The following is a 19764-nucleotide window of genomic DNA, read 5'->3' on the forward strand; positions in this document are numbered from 1 at the left end:
ATGTGCGTTTATTTTGTTAGTTTGTAAATTGCACCAGTATTAGCAAAGCAGAATAATTCAAAATAATCTGAGACTAGCGCACATGCAACACGTATACTGGCTCGCAACGCTTCGCTGACTTCGCTTCAGTGGAGTTGTTTGCTGCATTTGACTGTGCGACTGGTACGCTTGCTGAAAATCCAAGTTCAATTAAAGGCAGGATAAGAGTCAGCGAAGTTAATCGCGGAGATAATGAATAAGAATCAACCCAAGCTTTTGTGGCAAATAGCCACACACTTGTCGCAAATCGTCAAAATTAAGGTGCATGAAGCACATGTTCTTAGAGAGAACTAACCGACCGGTCTGCAGTACGACCACAGATTTGCGGTCACTTTTCCTGCCTGTAGAAAGCAGCCGCTAGTAATCACATATTTTTAGGGGATGGGGGGAAGCTTTCTGTACCAGTGTTATTCAGCAAATGCTCAGCTTAGTAGTTCGGAGTTTTGCAATCCAACAAGTGAATAGCAATGGCAACATGTCAACGTTACATTCCACTACTGTCTCTTATCTATAATAACGACTTAACAGAGAGCCTAACATCATGCATACCAATAGTTGCTGATGACTGTAGAATATACCAATCTATCGAAAACGTTAAATATTATTGTGTCCTTGTGTCCTACAAAAAATATTCACCTAGTGATAAAATAGTGCAACGTATGGCAAATGGAACGACAGGCATCCAAACGTAAAGATATCCCATTTAGTAGAATGCATGGCCCCTCCGTTGTTTGTTACCATATCAATAATGAAATACTTTCGCATGTTTCCACGGATAAGGGTCTCGGCGTTCATCGCGCAAACAACCTTTCATGGTCCTCACTACAATCTACGTCAGTGCAATACGATTAGGATACCTACGCCGCAACCTACTTTCTTATCCGCGTAACATCTGCTAATTAGCTTACGAAACATTTTCCACCCCCAACCAAAATATGCCCCACCAGTCTGGCCCCTTCACCCCAACTATCTTACCCATATTGCCAAAGCAGTTCAAAAAATGGGCTGTCCGTTTCATTCCCCCCCCCCTTATGACTACTGTTCCAGAGTAACACAACTTAAAGGGGATTATTTACTTAAACCCCTAGTCACTCGCCGCAACACCCCTCTCTTGTGCCTCTTTCCCAGATACACACAGACTACTTATTGAACGATTCCCCTACTTATCAACTAGATTGTACAACCGACTTAGTTTCTCACAAACCTATGGCAAACGAACTTTTAGCGCATCCGCATTTTCCCATGCCATCACGTTGTGGTATAATTTTCCTAATTATGTAGCATCTAACACTAACCTAGATCCGTTCCGTAGAAAGTTACTCTTAAATTTCTCTTCATGGTTTCATATTTCAATAGTTTGTTTTTCTTTTTGTGTTTATGTGGTACATCCACTACGCTGGGAACTTCGTAAAACCACTTTGCTCTCTCGTTTTTCTTTGTATTGATTTTTTGTCTTGCATTGTGTACAAGCTTGTGCTCATATATAATGGCGCCTTTGTTCATGATATCCTCAATATATTTGTCAGTTCTTTCGAGTTTGTGTATTGTATACCCATACTGTATCATCTAAAATTTGCTCTGGGCTGTGAATTGCATATTTCTCGGTTTTGATGCGATATGGGGATTTATACATCTCGCATTGTTCAACTGTTCCTTCCTGTTATAATGCTTTACGCCTTACTTCCGTGTCTTGCGGTAAACCTTTGTCTGCCTACCTTATTCAGTGCCCAACACAACATCCTGTACGGTACCCGTAAATAAATAAATAATACTAAATGTCTGTCTGTCTCTCTGTCTGTCTGTCTGTCTGTCTGTCTGTCTGTCTGTCTGTCTGTCTGTCTGTCTGTCTGTCTGTCTGTCTGTCCGTCTGTCCGTCTGTCCGTCTGTCTGTCTGTCTGTCTGTCTGTCTGTCTGTCCCTGGATTTAGCCGCCGGTCGAAAAGTTAGGAAGGGTCTTGAAGGAGGCGATTGTCAAGGCAGAACAAAACAAAAAATCTGAAGCGTGCTTCATATTTGTCGACATTGTTAATAAAAAATAATTTAGGCGTATTTGAAAATAAACAAATACATAAGTAATACTAGCAGTGTTTATAAAGGGAAAATACACCTTGGCCTAATTTTCAAGATGAGAATTTTTTAAAAAGCAGTAGAAACAATTTTTACACCAGTCCTCGACCTCGGGGATCGAGGGAGAGACCGACCGTAATATAACGTACAAACACAGGGCGCGCGAGCGGCGTGAACGCGGGAAAATTTGAATTGAGCAAACCTCCGTCGTGTTTTTTATCCGTGGGTGTTGTGCGACGGGAGGGGAAGGGTGTGAGAAATAGGCGGGTGAGAAAGGACAGGTGGCAGTGGTGGCAGGGAAGACTGCCGTCTATCGACGACGTTTGAGGCGGAGTGAGTAGATACGCCGGCAATTACTTGTGTGCACGATATATATGCCCTAAATGTTAGAGAATTTCACTAAAGATGCCATAAACACAAGGAAATCCGAAGCTTCGAACCTCTTTACTTCATCATCGGGACACATAATTGCCGGAATATCGGAAACTACATAATGCTTCGTCACAATATTACAAAGTACCTGAACCAAGCGTTTGGGCAGTCCTTTCTACTTTCGTGTACAATAAGCTGGCAATTTGTGCCTTTTCTTTCATTTTCCTAGTTTTATATAATTCATGTTAGCTCCACTACAACAAGAATTAGGCAGGCGTCTTTCTAAGGCTACCAAAAAGGGCAATATTGAGAACTGTAGAGCATGAATAGATGTTGACATCTCTTGCGTGAGGCCGATGTCAGTCGTTCTCATCAGCCCCGTGCTGGATCATCAGGCGAAAGAACCAAGTTTTTGTGATCACGCGATGCCCGGTCGATGGGTCTATTTCAGAACAGCTCGGACAGGCTGTCGTCACTGCACACTTTCGAGGTCGCTGAAGATGTGAAAAAAATGAGCCCAACGAGGTAGCATGCCAGGCGGATAATGCAGCGTGTTTTGTTTCATCCGACACGAGGCACGTGACCAACATTACGATATTTCGCTGTTACTTGAAGAGAGAGAAAGAGAGAGGGGAAGAGGATATTGTTAAAGAAAAGAACAAGGTCTCAAAATGTGTCTTGATAACTTGAAGGCCGCTGTCGGGCAAACGGGAAGCATGATAAACTAGAAGCAGGGTGGATATAAAAAAAGGGTAGAGACGATAAGAAGATATGGCAGCGCTATGGCCATCGCAAATTGGAGCGACTATAGACCGGGGATGTGCAAGACATCCAGGATAAGTTTCCAGAGAGAAGGCTTCTTTATTTTAAGTCGAAACGGATGACGACACCAACATAACGATTGGTCGCTGTTCGTTCAGTAAGTTGTCAGCGCTGGTACAAATCCTAGGCGATGATTACCTAGTGCCACGTGTGTTTTGTGTACTTGCGTGTGTGCACTTTTAGCGATTACTTGCCTATGGGTTTTTTCATTCCTGACCGGTGTATATTTCATGTGTGTTTTCTCAGATAAAGTAGTTGAAAGTTAGCGCTCGTCCCGTTTGTTCCTCACTCGTCCGTCGTCGTTTTTGCGCTGCAACCATTTTAACAAATCCTGAAGAAGTACATCAGGCGTTAAAAAATGGTGTGGCCTCGCGTGCATTCAGCAAGCCCTCTTAAAAAGTCAACAGTAGAAGACTCTGTCACCACACCGAATGGCTTGTAGACATTGCGTACTCCCGGCCATTATTTGCACAGCAAAATCTTGGGCACTTATACACACCTCGAAATAACTTCTACGCCAGACCAGCCAGCCGTAAAGAAAAGGATGACAGAAGGAACGTTTTGTAGTTACGATGAGATGCAGGAGTGAAACTAGGCCTCACGTGTCATGCGGGTAACTGAAAACCGCTGTACCACCAGGTTAACAGACTGGCCACACGGAGACGGGACCAGAAGGGGTCCGGGACAGTTCGTCGCCGTTGTTTCATCGAAAGCAGTTCCACCCGAAGGAACGTCCGTTTCATTGAAGCCGTTACATCGAACGACGTTTCACCGAGTCAATAGTGCCCGTTTCGTCCAAAATCCAGCACATGTTACTGGTGCATCATATTTTTGAGCAGAAAATTCCCATTATCTGTGACTACTTCCAGACCATGCGGTTAGTATACGCAGTGAAACTGGGCAAAATAAACTTGAAGTAATGAAATCAAATGCCTATTTCGCCTTCATGCCCGTACAAACTCCCCAAGTGAAAACATTTTGCTAATTAGAACTGATATAATGACGGCGTCGTGCATCCCTGCAGACAATTAGGTTAAAGTGGCAAATAACTGAGATTATGCAACTACGAGATAACGGTTTCACTTGAAGATGAGATAGTACACTAAAATTACCCGCACCATCGACAAAAACGTCGGAAGGATAAAATCAAGTAAGGGTGGGTCAATCCTCGATGTTGTAACCTATCACTCTTAAAACGTTTTGGCCAGCATTTGCCGGCTGCAGACAAACGTGCGCATCAGGCTTTGCATGATGCTTTTGAAAATGAGTGTGTTGTCTCCTGCCATTCCGAATCATTGAGCAACTACGAATGGCTGCGAATGGTCGGGCTTGGCGGAAAAAGTTACGCTCTTCTCCGTCCCATCTTTCGCGACTCTCCGATGACAGCGAGTGCGATATTTGCTGCATCTAAAAGAAAACATCCAAGGCGTAATGCTCAGTGACGAAACAGCAACTGCAGAACACACGGTTGGTACTGGAATAAGAAGTCTTACTTGAAGTAATTGATGTCATCGGCTTGATTCTTTAAATCACTTCGAACATTTATACTCTAGTGGTGTACGAAGCATGGCTGTGTTCCTCGACATCTCTCACTATAGGCGCTCCTCGTTCCCCTTCATACAAAGTTACAAGGCGCACCTGGAGACCGTAAAAGTTCACACGTTCAACAAAACGTATGTGAACCTAAGACAAATGTAGGCGCTGCCTTCCGACTGCCACTTTAGTTTTCCATGAAACCTTGTCCTGACCTATTTTTCATGCGCATATGAATGCTTGTGAGTTGGCTAGGAGGGTAAAAGGGCCGCTTTTTAAATGACCTCAAGCGATCAAAATCGCCATTCCCGGAATACCAGTGCAAGGCCCGTTACTGTATACACGCATGTTGGCTACGACGACAGCTTAGCTAAGTAGGTAGATTTTAAGAAGAAATCAAGCAAGCGGGAAACCATAAAGCGTTTTCTGCGCGCCAAAGCGCTCCGTACACTCGCCGGTCGTGCATGCCCGTACGGCTCGCGGTAGCAACCGCTCTGCGCTGCTGTTCAGAATCAAGGTAGTCGTGAAAAGCAAGGTAAACATGCGAGAGAGTGGACGATAGTGTGGTGAAAAATTGCGCTAGGGATTCTTATCCAATGTGATTTTGAAAGAGATCATCGAATTTGTATAGCGATGCGGAGCAAATGCAGCCAATGCAAAATGCAACCTTGCCGAACACAAGGTGTGGCGAGAGGCCGATGGATGGCGCTACCTGCGCGCAAGATTGAACACAGCACCAATCGCTAGAATGACTGTATACATGACCTCTCAAAATGAATGCCATAACAAACACTGTTACCCACATGGTCAGAGATTTCAATGATCTTGCGCTCAACGACTTTCACAAACGAATCGAAGATACTAATTGGGAGCCCATATACAAGATCACGGAAGTCAATGCAGCATATTCTGCTTTCATAGATATGTTCATAACCCAATATAACACCGCCTTCCCACAAATAGAAAGAAAAATTATTCCTAAGAAGTTTAGGAAGCCTTGGATGAACCAATCACTTTACTCAAGGATCAGGAAGAAAAATAGCATGTATCACGATTTTCTCAACAGCAGAAATCTCACTCTACTTGCTGAGTATAAAAAATATCGAAATAAACTCAACAAAGATCTAAAAAACGCGAAATCGGACTACTATCTAAGAAATTTCTCCCGCATTCAAAATGATAGTCGTAAAGTTTGGCGAGAGGTCAACAACTTGACCAATAAAACCAAATCTATGCAACTTGATGAAATGATCACAGAAAATGGTAAATTAACTGGTCACGAGCTATCAAATGCCCTGAATGACTACTTTATTAATGTCACTTCTCCAAATTCTGTCACGCAAACTCCTGTAAATAGCTCACTGAGCCTCACCACTCCCTTACTCAATTCTATAGTACGCGCGCCCACAACTCCTCAAGAAGTAGCTACATTGATCCTTTCTTTAAAAAATGACGTATCTGCAGGGTACGATGATATAAAAGTGATCCCGTTAAAGCACGTTGGCGCCGTTATATGCGATGTCTTGTCACACATTGCAAATCTAATGCTGTCAACTGGTGTTTTTCCTGAAGATCTCAAATTGGCCCAAGTCGTTCCAGTACATAAAGGAGGCAATATAAATGAACTGTCGAATTACCGACCAATTTCGGTTCTGCCTGTGTTGTCAAAAATTTTTGAAGGTATTATCAATTCTACGATAGCCGATTTTCTGCACAAATATAATGTGATTGTTGATTCACAATATGGGTTCACGAAAAATAAGACCACAGAGCAAGCACTGTTAGTTGTTAAAGACAAAATAATAGATAATATTGAAAACAAAAAATGTACCCTTGGCCTATTTTTAGATTTTCGCAAGGCATTTGATTGCGTACACCATGAGACCCTTCTTAAGAAACTTTGTAACTATGGGGTTAGAGGTATTGCCTACTGCGTTAGAGGTTAGAGGTATTGCCTAGAGGTATGAACCTACTGTGGAGTTATCTGAGCAATAGGTCCCAATATGTTCGAACAAATAACATATCCTCTGATATACAGGTGGTTAAGCATGGTGTCCCGCAGGGATCAGTACTAGGGCCGTTATTATTCATTACATATATCAATGACCTAGCCGGTGATGATAATGATCTGGTGATGTACGCTGATGACACTAATCTTTTCTTCTCTTCCTGTTCATTACCGGCGCTTCAAAATATGGTCAATGCTTATTTAATCAACCTTCGTGATTGGTTACACAAGAATAAGCGTAGTTTAAATATAAGCAAAACGAAATATATTATTTTCAAGCCCATCAACACCGTGGAAACTGATTGTTTACATATTCATTATGACAGTATAACAATCAATCAAGTTTCTTCCCAAAAATTTCTTGGTGTGTGGTTTAATGAAAATCTTTCGTGGTCTGTTCATATTTCCAAACTTACTTCTGAACTAAGTAAAACTGTTGGCCTATTTTATAGGATTTCTAATCTACTGCCTGTTTGGTTAAAAGTGTCTATGTATAATGCCCTGTTTTTTTCAAGACTTCCTTATTGTAATCTTGTTTGGGGTACGACCATGTCTTCCAATTACCAAAAATTACTTGTCCTGCAAAAAAGAGCCTTGCGGGCTATTGAGGGATATTATGGTTCACCACGAAACTTACGCACGCAACCATTGTTTGTAAAACAGTCCATATTAAAAGCCGACCAAGTGTATTATCTGCGGCTTCTTCAATACATTCACCAGAATCGCTTGTACTCTGTTCCGGATAGCAACATAGGTTACAATCCTCGCGTAGTAAAACTAAGAGTTCCGCGAACGAGAACAAATTACGGTGAACAAAAACTGAGTTGTCAAGTACCCAATGCGCTAAACAAATTCCCCTTTCCTGATGAGTTTTTTCTATCTGGAAACATGGTAAAAAAAAGACCAAACAGCATCTGATTGAAGGTGAAATTCTAATGTAAAAATGCAGCTTACCGTCTTTGATATATATGCGTATGTGTATGTATGTGTGTACATGGATGTAAGGATGTATCTATTGTTCTATCTTTTTCACACAAGTACTTAAGTCGAATTATTTACTTTATTTCATCCGTATGTACCAAAATTGAACTCGTACAAGTATCAATTTGTATTTGCCCATGATTGTGCACATGTTTTGTATTCTAGTAAGTGTTACTGCTTATATATTACTTTTGTATTTTGATTGCTGCCCATTCTATGTATTAAGTGTTTTTGCGTTTGCATCTGTACTACTTACAGGCTTAGGGTACCGAGGCCCCGTCAGGCTTAACCGCCTTTTGCCTCGGTCCCCTCTTTTCTATGAAAAGGAAATAAACTTCACTTCACTTCACTTCACAATAGGGTTCCAACTGCGAGAACGGGGATGACAGTGTGGTGAAAAACTGTGTTACGGATAGTCATTAGCCGTTGTAGAGATAGCAGTGACCAAATATTTGCCTCAGTGCTAAGCCTAAAGTTCCCAACATCCGAGGCGGTCCGTGCAACTCATGCACACAAAACACAAGATAGCCTGAATGGGAGTTTTTTGGCTGAAATACGTCTTTTAAACTCCTCACGGCAGGCGGCCTGCTCCCACGTGTGGTAGTATTATGGTGGAAAAACTGCCAGTTTACACCGGGGGCCACAAGCCGTCGTAAATAGGCGCCTTCACCACGATTGTACATCTTCACAAAACACAGTATCTCGCTGTGAATACTACGTTTGCCCTAATGGGAGTATTAAAAACTCCCAAGCCTCCTCCATCTCCTTCTCCTTCACCCCTTCCTCATCTACGCGGGACTACGCCTCCTTACAAAATGTCTGCCAGTTGGTGTCGTGTGTCGTGTGAGCTCCAGCGTCCCCGAAAATTTATTGTTGATGTAAACTTGCGGCCGCACGAATGGACGTGAAGTGCTTCCCGACAATCGAAGCTTGTTGCGAACAGTGTGGAACCAGCCTGCACTGACGTGCGACACACTGCAAAGTTGCCTCCGTGTCACCGACCTTCGAGCCGACGGAATACGCCAGCGAGCCGACTCGAGGCCTGAATGCAGTGATCGCTAACTGAGAGTGGCTCGTTAAAAACAATGCGGTTGTGCCTCGGCGAGGTGGTTGAAGGTAAGATTTTCACTTTTTTTATTGTATTCTAGGACAACGACCCCTACAATCGACTTCGCAGAAGGCAACAAAAGCCCTTCTGCGTTTTATGAAGGACACAGGCTTAGAACACTCACTCATTCATATTGGCGAGCAGAATGAAAACTGTCCTAACTCTGAACGGCTGTTAGGTGTTTTTGTTAGGCTGTTTCTGTGGCTTACTGGCAGGCGAAGGTGAAGTTGGCCGGCCAAACGTCGCAGGGCGGCCGCTTTTCTTGCGAAGTACGGTGGTGTCAGCCGCGCCTGCTACGAGGGAGGTGACTGCCGCGTGCCGCCGGCGATTAATTGCTTTCACTGGAAAGGGAGAAGGTCGGGGCCCCGTGGGAACTCTCCGTACGCTAGGCGCGTGTAACTATAACCAGCAAACGCCATTCGAGGGAGCATTCTGTAGAGTCGATGGACGACTGCTTATTTTATTTATTGTTTTTTTTTGAAGGGGGCCAGGCGCACCCGTCACACTGCCGAAATTTTTCCTTAACTTTGGGTGAGGGGAGAGAGAGGCAGTACGGGTGGTAAAACCTGAAGCTCGCGCCCAGAACACAACACGCAAGGAAAAGAGGGAAAGGACGCATTTCGAGAAGTTGGTCGCCACAAGGGTCGCGCTCCCTTTCGAACAGCACAGCACTTCGTTTTGACGAACTAGTGAGTGTAGGTGTCTCGGACGGAAGTGCAATTTTGCGTAGCGTTAAATAAACATTCAGACATTACGGAAAATTGGACACAAGAGTGACAAGTGCAGCGTTTTACAATGCCGTCTCTCTTTTTTTTTTTCAGGTCAGATGCCCAATATGCTTCTGTATTTGTTGCCGTAGATTTAAAGGGTTTTGCTATCCCTGTAATGCATGTGCTACTGTGGCTTCCTGAGGAACGTGCCATGAGAACGTCACCGTTTGGGAGGCAAGTGGAAGCAAATGGCTAGCGCACCGATGACATGCTTTTTTCGTTGAGGAGTGTTGTAGTAGATAAAGTTCTTACCAAGATCATGGGAACAGGTTAAGCGCCAGGCACAAGTGTAGGAAGTAAAACAGACAGGAAAGGGGCGCCCTAACAACTGAGCTTTATTCGTTCCGAAAGCGATTATAAAGGCACAAAAAAACACCATGTGACACTAGTTGCACCACGTGAGGAAACGATTGCAGCTGCCGCACTCGCCTAACAAATCATCCAGATAATCCACCTCACTCGAAAGAAGGTCAATTGAGGGTTTGCTGACACATCGGTGCCCCATCTTTTTTATTGTAGGCCTCGAACACTTCCCGTTCTTCTTTTTTGCGATATGAATGCAGCACTCGGGTACTCTCAAACGCTGGTTCGCAGCCCTTTGGCTTGCAGTCAGTCTTACAGTGAAGAGTGCCGCAGCTGCAATCGTTTCCACACGTGGTGCAACTAGTGTCACATGGTGTTTTTTTGTGCCTTTATAATCGCTTTCGGAACGAATAAAGCTCAGTTGTTAGTGCGCCCCTTTCCTGTCTGTTTTACTTCCTCCACTTGTGCCTGGCGCTTAACCTGTTCCCATGATGAAGTACCAACTACCTCGCATCGACACATTAATTAAGTTCCTTACCAAGATACCTTGCGTTCTCGATGTAGGTGTTTTGTTGATTCAGTGTTTTTATTGTGTCATTAACCTGTTCACATGTATATCGTATTTATGTAATTTTTAAGCAATAAATTGACTGTGCGCAGAAAACAAACTTTTCACGTTTCGCCATTCAGCGTTTGAAGCGGAAAAGATTAGAAATTACGTAATCCTAAACGAAAATTGTAAATGTGGCCTGTGCGCTCATTCAGAACTCCCAAATACAGTAATCATCGCTTATATCAAACGCACAAAAAAAAACCTCGAATGCAGGTCATTACTGCCCCAACGCGCCCCCTGGAAACTCTCAGTTGCAGGAAATAATACACTCCCAATGATCCCCCTGAAAACTCCCATTGTAGTGGCAGTAAAATGAAACTCCCATATGCTACTGAAAAAAACTGCGGAAATAATGGGAGTAAGGCGAAACTCCCATTGGAAGGAGTTTTGAAAACTCCAAATTGGTACTGAGTTATGCGCGAAGCCATTTACTCCCATTCCGGCTTATTTGTGTTCTGTGTGTGTCGGCTAGAGCTGTTGGGGAAGGCGTTCTTCTAAAGCTCGTCGCGGACCAGCGTGCTGCGTTTGGGTTCCTCTACCGTTTGGGGGGCCACCAACGTTAGCTTCCCCTATTCTAAAACTCCGTATGTGCAGCCATGCCACGTTCCGCTGACCGGCCGCACAGCGCCCCGGCACATCCGCGCGACGCGGCGACCGGCGGCGGCAGCTCGCTAGCTTCTACTTGTACGCATCGGAGGCCGCTGCACAGAGCTTGTTACCGCCTGTCCCAATGTAAAAACTCAATTACACATGCGAGGAAGGGGATGATGGGGTGTTGAGAAATTGCGCTAAGAATTGTAAGTAGCGCTGTTAGTGAAAGCGGCGAACCAATATCTGCACAACTTCTCTGCATCCGAGAAACAGAAATCAGCCGTGAGGTATTGGGGAGAACCCATTTCTAAAGCTTGCCGCGAGACACTTCGTTGCATTTATACTTCCCTCAGCCTCTCCTATTCTAAGGCAGTCTTCCATTCATCGGATGACTTTCTGCCCGTACCTGAACGGGAACAGAACGAACTCTTCAGACCCAGCGGTCACCGCACCTCTGGCACTTCGGAATATAACCTCATCTGCTGCCGGCCAATCGCAAAAGGCAGCCCGGGCCCTCACCGCGCACCCGAGCAGGGGTCGTTTGTTTTGACGCAAAAAAATGGTTTGGGTGTATATACACATACAATAAACGTTTTTTTAAAATTCAGCGTCAAGAAAACCATAAAGTAATGCCCCCAACAATTTTTTGGAACAGCTCTTCACCGGCCCTTTAAGTGGCACCGGACCGAAAAAAGACCCCTCCACGTTGAGGAGAATAGGAGAAAACTTCGCGGCCTTCGATATGTCGATGGCCGCCGAGAGAACGCCGCGAGCCGTCCCCTTGTCCGGGAGAGAGCGCGCAGCTTTCATCGCGTTGTCCGCGGTCGAGTTGACACCCATTGCCAGACAGTTTCGGGCCCCTTCCGTCCACCTACTCCTTTCTAAGAACCTTATAGTATATCAATGCGGGCGAATTGAGAGGGAACAATTATGGTCGATTTGTCATCGCTGGTAGTTTCGGTGATAGTGAACGGATTTTAATTATTCTTGCGGGAGGAGATTGTTGGGACAGCCTGCCGCTAGGGGGCCGACGCAGCCACACGCGCTTCGTTTCGGCTCCCGCTTCTCGCTTCGCCACCCGCGGACGGGCACCTCCTGCCCACCTGATTTCGCCACCAATCGAACCGGTACGATGCACGGATTCTCCTGATACCACTTTCGTCGTGATCCACCAAACAGGCGAGTAACCCTGTCAATTGCAAAATTCACGACCGCCAACGGAGGGCTAACCCTAACGCCACAGCGAGGATCAAAGCCGCCAAGATGGCGGGTCGAGCCAACTGTGTCGCCTGCTCGCAACGTGTCACAGCCAAGCAGCACTCTTTTCGCTGTGCTTCGTGTGGCAAGTACGCGCACACAAAGTGCATTGCCTGGCCCGACGAGGATCTCCAACTTCTTCGCGCTGGCGATCTTCCTTTCCATTGCAACGCTTGTTGGAAAGCGGCACCACCCGTCAAGCCCGACGAGAACACCGGACCGGCGGCAGAAAACGTTGCTCTCGACCACAACGCATTCTTTCCCTACCCCGGCGATGTTGGTAGCCAACTGAGCAAGATGAATGACCTGCTCGTCAACGCCGTGGAAGGCATCTCATTTTTAACGGACGAGCTCAGCCAACTACGGGAGGAGCACGCCCGCCTTCGAAGCGAAACCATGAAGGCATCGGAAATACAGGCGGCCGCAATTGCGTGTCTTCAGAGTGAGGTGCGTGTCTTGCGCGAGGAGCTCCGCCATCGCGGGTCACCGCGAAAGCCCTCCGCAGTGCTTGACGCTCCTGCCACACAAAGCCCCCTCAGCAGCTCTGTCCCGGCCTCCTCACCCACCAGCCAGTCGCCCATACCGAGTTGCTTGAACGGCCCCCCTTCCGCGTGGAGCCCTCTTCGCCCCGGCGGCCTCAACAAAAGGCAACCCCGCAACCGCTTCCCCGAGGCTTCCGTTGGGGCAAACGAAAACAGCGACCTTCAGACTGTGCCCCGCCAGCCCCTCAAGAAAGCCTTGTTTGTGTCCCGTCTTCACCCCGACACCTCAGTTCCAACCGTGCTGAAACTCGTCACGGATGTTTGTAAAGATGGCAGCGTCGTTTGCACGCGTCTAAAAACCAAGCACCCGAGCTACGCCTCCTTTCATGTTGCGGTAAGCGATGCGTGTTTTGATCTTGTGAATAAGTCGTCAGTGTGGCCGAGCGGGTGCTTATTCCGACAATTTGATGGCACCCTGCGGGAAGACCGTGCGCTGAAGCCCTCCGAAGTAAACGCCCCATGAGTATTTCTTTTTACTACCAAAACACACGAGGCCTACGGACAAAAGCGCAACAGTTCTTTGATAATGTGGTTCTTTTCGATCATGACGTATACTGCATTACTGAGACGTGGCTCTCAGACCAAATTGCTTCTACAGACTACTTCCCGGACGAGTACGCTGTCTTTCGCCATGACAGAGACTACGAACGCACCGGTCAAAAGTACGGTGGAGGAGCTTTAATCGCCCTGCGAAAGTCCATGGTTGCGTTTCGCCGAGCTGATCTCGATGCGTTTGGGTCGAAACAAAGACAAACCGCGGAAAAAATCTGCTCATTGGCGTGTATTATATGCATCCAACTCTAGACTTTTCCGCATTCGCGTCCGTTTTTCAGCACCTCTCAGAAAGTATAGACCCTGGAAAGTACAACATTCTTTTATTCGGTGATTTCAACGTGCCCGGCCGGTGGTGGAATCCCGGGGAAAATGTTGGCAATTCTACCAAAGCCGCTCAATTGTTTAACTTTTTCTCATTCGCTGGATTGGCACATGCTGCACTTCCTCCTAACCCCGCAGGAAATGTCCTTGACATCGTCTTCTCCAACTTGACCTCCTTAGACCTTAAACACGCTCGAGAAGCCCTTGTTCCGGTCGACCCGTGGCATGAACCACTCACTGTCACGGCTTTACTACCGGTTGCCTATGAGCGGCGCATGGAGACCCCATTCTTTGATTTTTCCCGTGGCGATTACAATGCCCTCTACATAACGCTCCAGGAGACGAATTGGGAGCCAGTCTACACATCGCATAATGCAGACGCAGCGGTGCAGCTGCTCACAAAAATTGTTCAAAAAGCAATGGAGGAGCACATACCAAAAAAGTCTAAGCGCCCTCATCAATTCCCTTTCTGGTTCAGCAAAGAACTCCGCAGCGCGCTGCGCAGTAAGCGTCGATTCCACAAACTAAGGAAAACTAAAAACGACACGTCCGCCGACACTAACTTCAAAGAACAGCGCTCACTTGTGAAAGTGCTGCTCGCTCGCGACAAAAAACATTTTTCGGACTTCACAGAATCTTCGCTCACCCGATCCCCGAGCGACTTCTGGCGGATCTTAGCACGCGCACAAGAAAGGCCCCTGAGCGGATTACTCTGCAGGATGGCGACACCATCGTTTCCGACCCAGCCAGCATTGTTGAAATATTCACAAAACACTTCTCGTCCGCGTACTCCTCGTCACGCGACAGCGGCTTCCCGCTTCGGCTCGCGCAGATAGGTGATGTCATACACACGCCCAACATCACCGTTGAGGATGTCACGGCTGCTATCCGCAGCCTACCTTCGAAGAAATCCTCAGGCCATGATAACATCCCATGCTTCATTGTAAAAGGCTGCTCTGCCATTTTCGCGCCGTTGCTCTGCCACATTTTTTGTCTCTCGCTTGAAGAGCGGCACTTTCCGACAAATTGGAAACCCGGCGTTGTTTTTCCTCTCCATAAGTCCGGAAATGCGTCGGTGCCTGGGAACTACCGACCAATATCTCTCCTTTGTTCTTTCTCAAAAGTTTTCGAAAAAGTAGTGCACCGTTATCTCTTGTCCAAAATCCGGCCCCTCATTCATAGTAATCAGCACGGTTTTATACCTGCCCGGTCCGTCGAATCAAACCTTGCCTGCTTTCTGAGTGACGCCAGCAAGTACATACTTTCACGTCAACAAATGGATGCCATCTACTTCGACTGCAGCAAGGCCTTCGACCGCGTAAACCATGATTTGCTCCTTCGCAAACTGTCTTTTTATGGCTTGGCTCCTGCTTTCTGCGAGTGGTTTGCAACCTACCTCAAACAGAGAACAAACTTTGTTCAGTACGCTGGTGCTAAGTCTCGCAGCTTCACTGTACCGTCCGGGGTTCCCCAGGGCTCTATTCTCGGTCCTTTATTGTTTAACTTATTTGTGAATGATGTGCAGTTAATTATAAAGCATTCATCTCTATTGCAGTTTGCAGACGACATGAAACTCTATTGCGCAGTGGGATCACAAGCGGACTGCGCCCAGCTTCAACGCGACGTACAAGCAATCTCCCTCTGGTGCAAAACTAACTACTTAGATTTGAATCCATTGAAGACCGTTACAATTACATACTCTCGAAAAACCTCTCCTTTAATCTTCCCATACCACCTCGACTCTCTGACGATAAGAAGAGTAAGCGAAACACGTGATTTGGGCGTTCTGATGGATTCGAAACTACGATTCACACCGCATGTAAACTACCTCGCACGCTCATCTCTTCGGACTTTGGGCGCTATCTCTCGTGCAACAAGGGACTTCTCAGGAGGTTCGTGTTTCCTTGCTCTGTACAAAGCCCTTGTACTCCCAAAACTGGAGTTTGCATCGGCAGTCTGGAACTGCATGAGTGCGTCGTCGTCTTTGCGCTTGGAAAGGGTTCAGAAAAGGTTCACGCGCATCTTCTCTCGCCGCTACACCCTACACGAGAAATACGCGTACAAGGATGTCATCAAGCGGCTGAAGCTCGAAGAACTGCAATCTAGACGCACAAACCGCGATTTAGTGTTTTTGTTCAAGTGTATCCACTCCAGATTCGACAGCCCGAAATTAGTGAGCTCTGTTCGGCTAAGGGCACCAATTCGAGCTCTCCGCCCCCACCTTTGCTTTGATGTGACCACCTCAGAGATGCTGTCTCCAGTGTGCCGTGTGCAACGTGTGTACAATGATGACTTTCGTGCATCTTTGGACGTCTTTTCCGGCAATGTTAACTCTTTTAAACGCGCCCTGAAAAATGCATGCATTTGAAGCCGCTGTTGCCCATTCAGTATGGTATAGAAGTTATCTCGTGTTCGTGTTTTCCGTTCCCTTCCCATTTTCTACACTTGCACCGTTTGCCGTACACATACTCCCGTGCACCTATGTATGTGTGTCCGCAGGTGTGTGTGCATGCATGCACGTGCGCATTTGCCTGCACTTGTTCACCTTCACATGCACCCGAGTGGGCATGCGTGTATGTATGTTTTGTTTGCACTCACGAGCGTATGTGCCGTGCATACAGATAAATTTTGCTTTATATGTACTTATTACCAGTATCCATGTTCCCCAGTAAGTTACGACGGTGGATTGTACTGAACTTGCGTGTATGCCAATGTACTTTGTAGTATACCTTGTCACAAGCCCTGTCTCAGCGCGTGCTAATGTACCTGACTGTAATCTCAATTCCTTAAATGTATACATTGAATGTGTGTGTGTGGGTGTGTGTGTGTGTGTGAGTGTGTGTGTGTGTGTGTGTGTGCGCGCGCGCGCGTGTGTGTGTGTGTGTGTGTGTGTGTGTGTGTGTGTGTGTGCGCGCATGCGTGCGTGCTTACGTGTGTGTGAGTGCGTGTGCGTGCCTGCGAGCACGCGCGTGTGCGGTGGTACTATATACTTTGTGATCCCTGCACTTCATAACCAGTCTCCATGTTTTACCGTTTGTTTATCTGTGTGTCGCCCTATCCTTTTTGTGTGCACCACCCAAGAAGGCCTAGTGCTGTTGGTGGGCACCACCCAATAAACAATAAACAATAAACAACAATAAACAATTGCCATTTACCCAAGAATACATTCCGAGTAGTCGATGGTAAAAGCTGCAGGGTTTCTTTTAAGGGACACTAAAGGGTGGAAACAAGTTGGCCTGTTTTGACGGATTATGTTGACGATAACCTAAGCAGCCCATTCTCGCTAGTAGCCGTTGTTTAATAAGGAAGAAAACGCCAGAAACGTGAAATTACGCGACGACGGCCCGCACGCTTTCGAGTAGCATGTTTTGCGACGTCACAAAAGCGGTGAACGGCGAGAACTCATTAGAGAAGCGGATATTGATCTTTTCCTCAAATAAACAGTTGCGAAGTCCTTGAGCACAGGAAATAAAATTTTCGTGAGCTCATTGTATCTAGAGAACACTGACTTCAGTTTTTATACATTGTGAGGCAGGCTGCTTTATGCTTTCAGTTTCGTTTTCGGAAACAGTGGTGCGCATTAGCGAAGGCCGAAACCTACGTCGGCGAACGCGCGACCTTCTACAAGCGATCTCCTTGGCAGGGAGCAGCTAAAGTGCCTTCCCTAGAATCGGCAAAAGGAACAAGATGCATGTGGTTAAAAAAGGTCGTCAAGGATTTTTTTTTTTTTTTTTGAAGTGGGCACGTATCTGCTCCTTTTGTTTCAGATGTCGACGAAAGATGAATAGTCGACTGGCGCCTCTACCATGTAAATGCCTCCCTTCTCTTTCCCGCTCACCCATCATGCGGTTCATCTGCCGTCTGGTTCCTTCCAAGATAACACGCTAGAGGTTTGCTCAAGTCAATTTAAAATTACCGCGTTCCACTGCTCCAAGTCGGGCGCCTCAATGCCAGCGCTGCCGTACGGCGAAGACGCGCGTGAATCAAGGCACCCTACTGAAAAGTTTATGAATCCACGTTGCCCTACTCCATGAGCGTTCCCAAAGGGAACGGAGGACCTATTAAGCGGAACCTTTCGTTAGTGTTGCTGTTTCATTTCTTAAATGCCACCAGGAGCTATAGTATCGCGAGCAAAAGCAGGCGACGGTTTTGTGCGTTGATGTAGTATTCCATTTGATATCGCAAAAACCAAGCATGTATGAATTTTTTAAGAAAAGAAAACTGCAAATATCGCTTGTGTATTGATTTCTGCCTGACATGTGCGTAACGTTTTGTTTCGGGTCTTGTATAACCAGCCCAGTCCCGCTAAGCTGTAGCCCCTTCGCGGCAAAGCCAACTTTCTGATGAATGCGCCTTGACGCGCTCCTAATCTAATGTAGGTATCTTGTTCAATTCACACTGCAATTGGTGGCTATGACAACTCTATGACTACTCCAAGTTTCATATGCTCATCATCACTACTTAGTTCACGGGGAAGATGGAAACGTCGCCAAAACTCCTGTTTGCTGTCAATATAACAGCATGTAAAGGAGGGGTATGGTTACCAAAAAGGGCTGTAACTCTTGCTTTAGCGGAACTAGCCCGCCAAAATTACATAAGAAGTAGTTTACAAATACTTCTTAGAAAGATATGTGTATGCGTCTCTGTTCGATCGTAAATACTCGACATAGGTGTCCCCAAACACAGCTTCCCTGGTCTTCCAACTTCCCCGTAGTGTAAGGTCTCTAAACGTTTTGTTTACATGATCTTTCCTGTGGTCGCAGCTGTATGGGTGGTATTCTTTGAAACGTTAAGCCGGCGATATCTTCGCTTGGCAACACTGAAAACCGCCATGTCTGTGGCCACTGTGCCAGCGAATGCGCTTTGCGCCCGCATCTCGCAGAAAAAAAAAAAAAAAAACAGCTTCCGTCGTCTGCTGCGTTTCAAGCGGATTATCGGTAGTGGCGCCAACAGATACCTATGAATCGCACTCACATTATGCGGAGGTGCTCTACCTGCCCTCGAGCACTTCGCGTGAAACCGCGGCTGCGAACGGCGCGCATAAGTCCGACGCTGCAGTCGGCTGCCGCCACGGATGTCGACGCAAGTGCACCCACACCGTATCCACGATGTTATGTCTATTAAGTGCCCTCTAATACGTGGTTGAGTAAAAAAACCGAATAATGTCTTTGGAGAAATGTTTTACCCGTACGTCAATCGCTAAATGTTTCACACTCAGCAAAACAACTCACCTCCGACATTAGAGCGCGGCGGCTAGCAATAAGCTGATCTGCGGCGGCGACTTCATACGCGCCTGACGATAGGCAGATCGTACTGTGCTTCACTCAACAGTACTTGGAGCCGAGGTATGAATTTGCGGTCGCTGGACAACAGTTTGGGAGCGATGAAGTTGTCGCTGTACAACGGACCACTGCGCTCATTTTTGCCACGACCAACTCGCATTCGTTCGTAGGTGTGCGCAGAGGCTGGGGTTGAACTGCCGATAAGGTTGTCACAATCATGGGGGGCAACACGACTTTCCGCGTCATCGCGGTACAATGGACTATCGAATCACTCGCACACGCCTTGCACGAAAACACAAGCTCACGTCGCGGCCTGCGGCCTGCCTGGCCGCCATGAAGGCATGGACGAGTAGAGGGGTGCCTGATCGGCGGGCCGTGCGCACAACGTCACCTTAGCAACAGACGCTTGGCGACGGATATGGCGGCGCACACAGATGGTTGCCTTCATGCATTACTCGCCCATGAATACCCCCGATATCTGTTCTATGAGAATGCACTTTAGTCAAAAGAACCGTGTTGGACGCAACCGATGTCTTCGCCCCCTTCATGCTGTTTGCATCCGTTGCGCTTCTGCAGAAATTTTCATAATCGGACGGGCAGT

At 46.6% G+C, this 19764-nt stretch overlaps 1 protein-coding gene across 1 annotated transcript in view; it reads right to left on the bottom strand.

Annotated features, from left to right (window-relative positions):
- Positions 1-19764, bottom strand: part of LOC144164198 (cyclin-dependent kinase-like 4) — a 184836-nt gene that overhangs the window by 117570 nt on the left and 47502 nt on the right. The window lies entirely within an intron of this gene.

The sequence above is a fragment of the Haemaphysalis longicornis genome, unplaced genomic scaffold, assembly GCF_048455015.1.
Source record: "Haemaphysalis longicornis isolate Haplotype H1 unplaced genomic scaffold, Haemaphysalis longicornis Haplotype H1 scaffold_13, whole genome shotgun sequence".
In the NCBI taxonomy this organism is placed as follows: Eukaryota; Metazoa; Arthropoda; class Arachnida; order Ixodida; family Ixodidae; genus Haemaphysalis; species Haemaphysalis longicornis.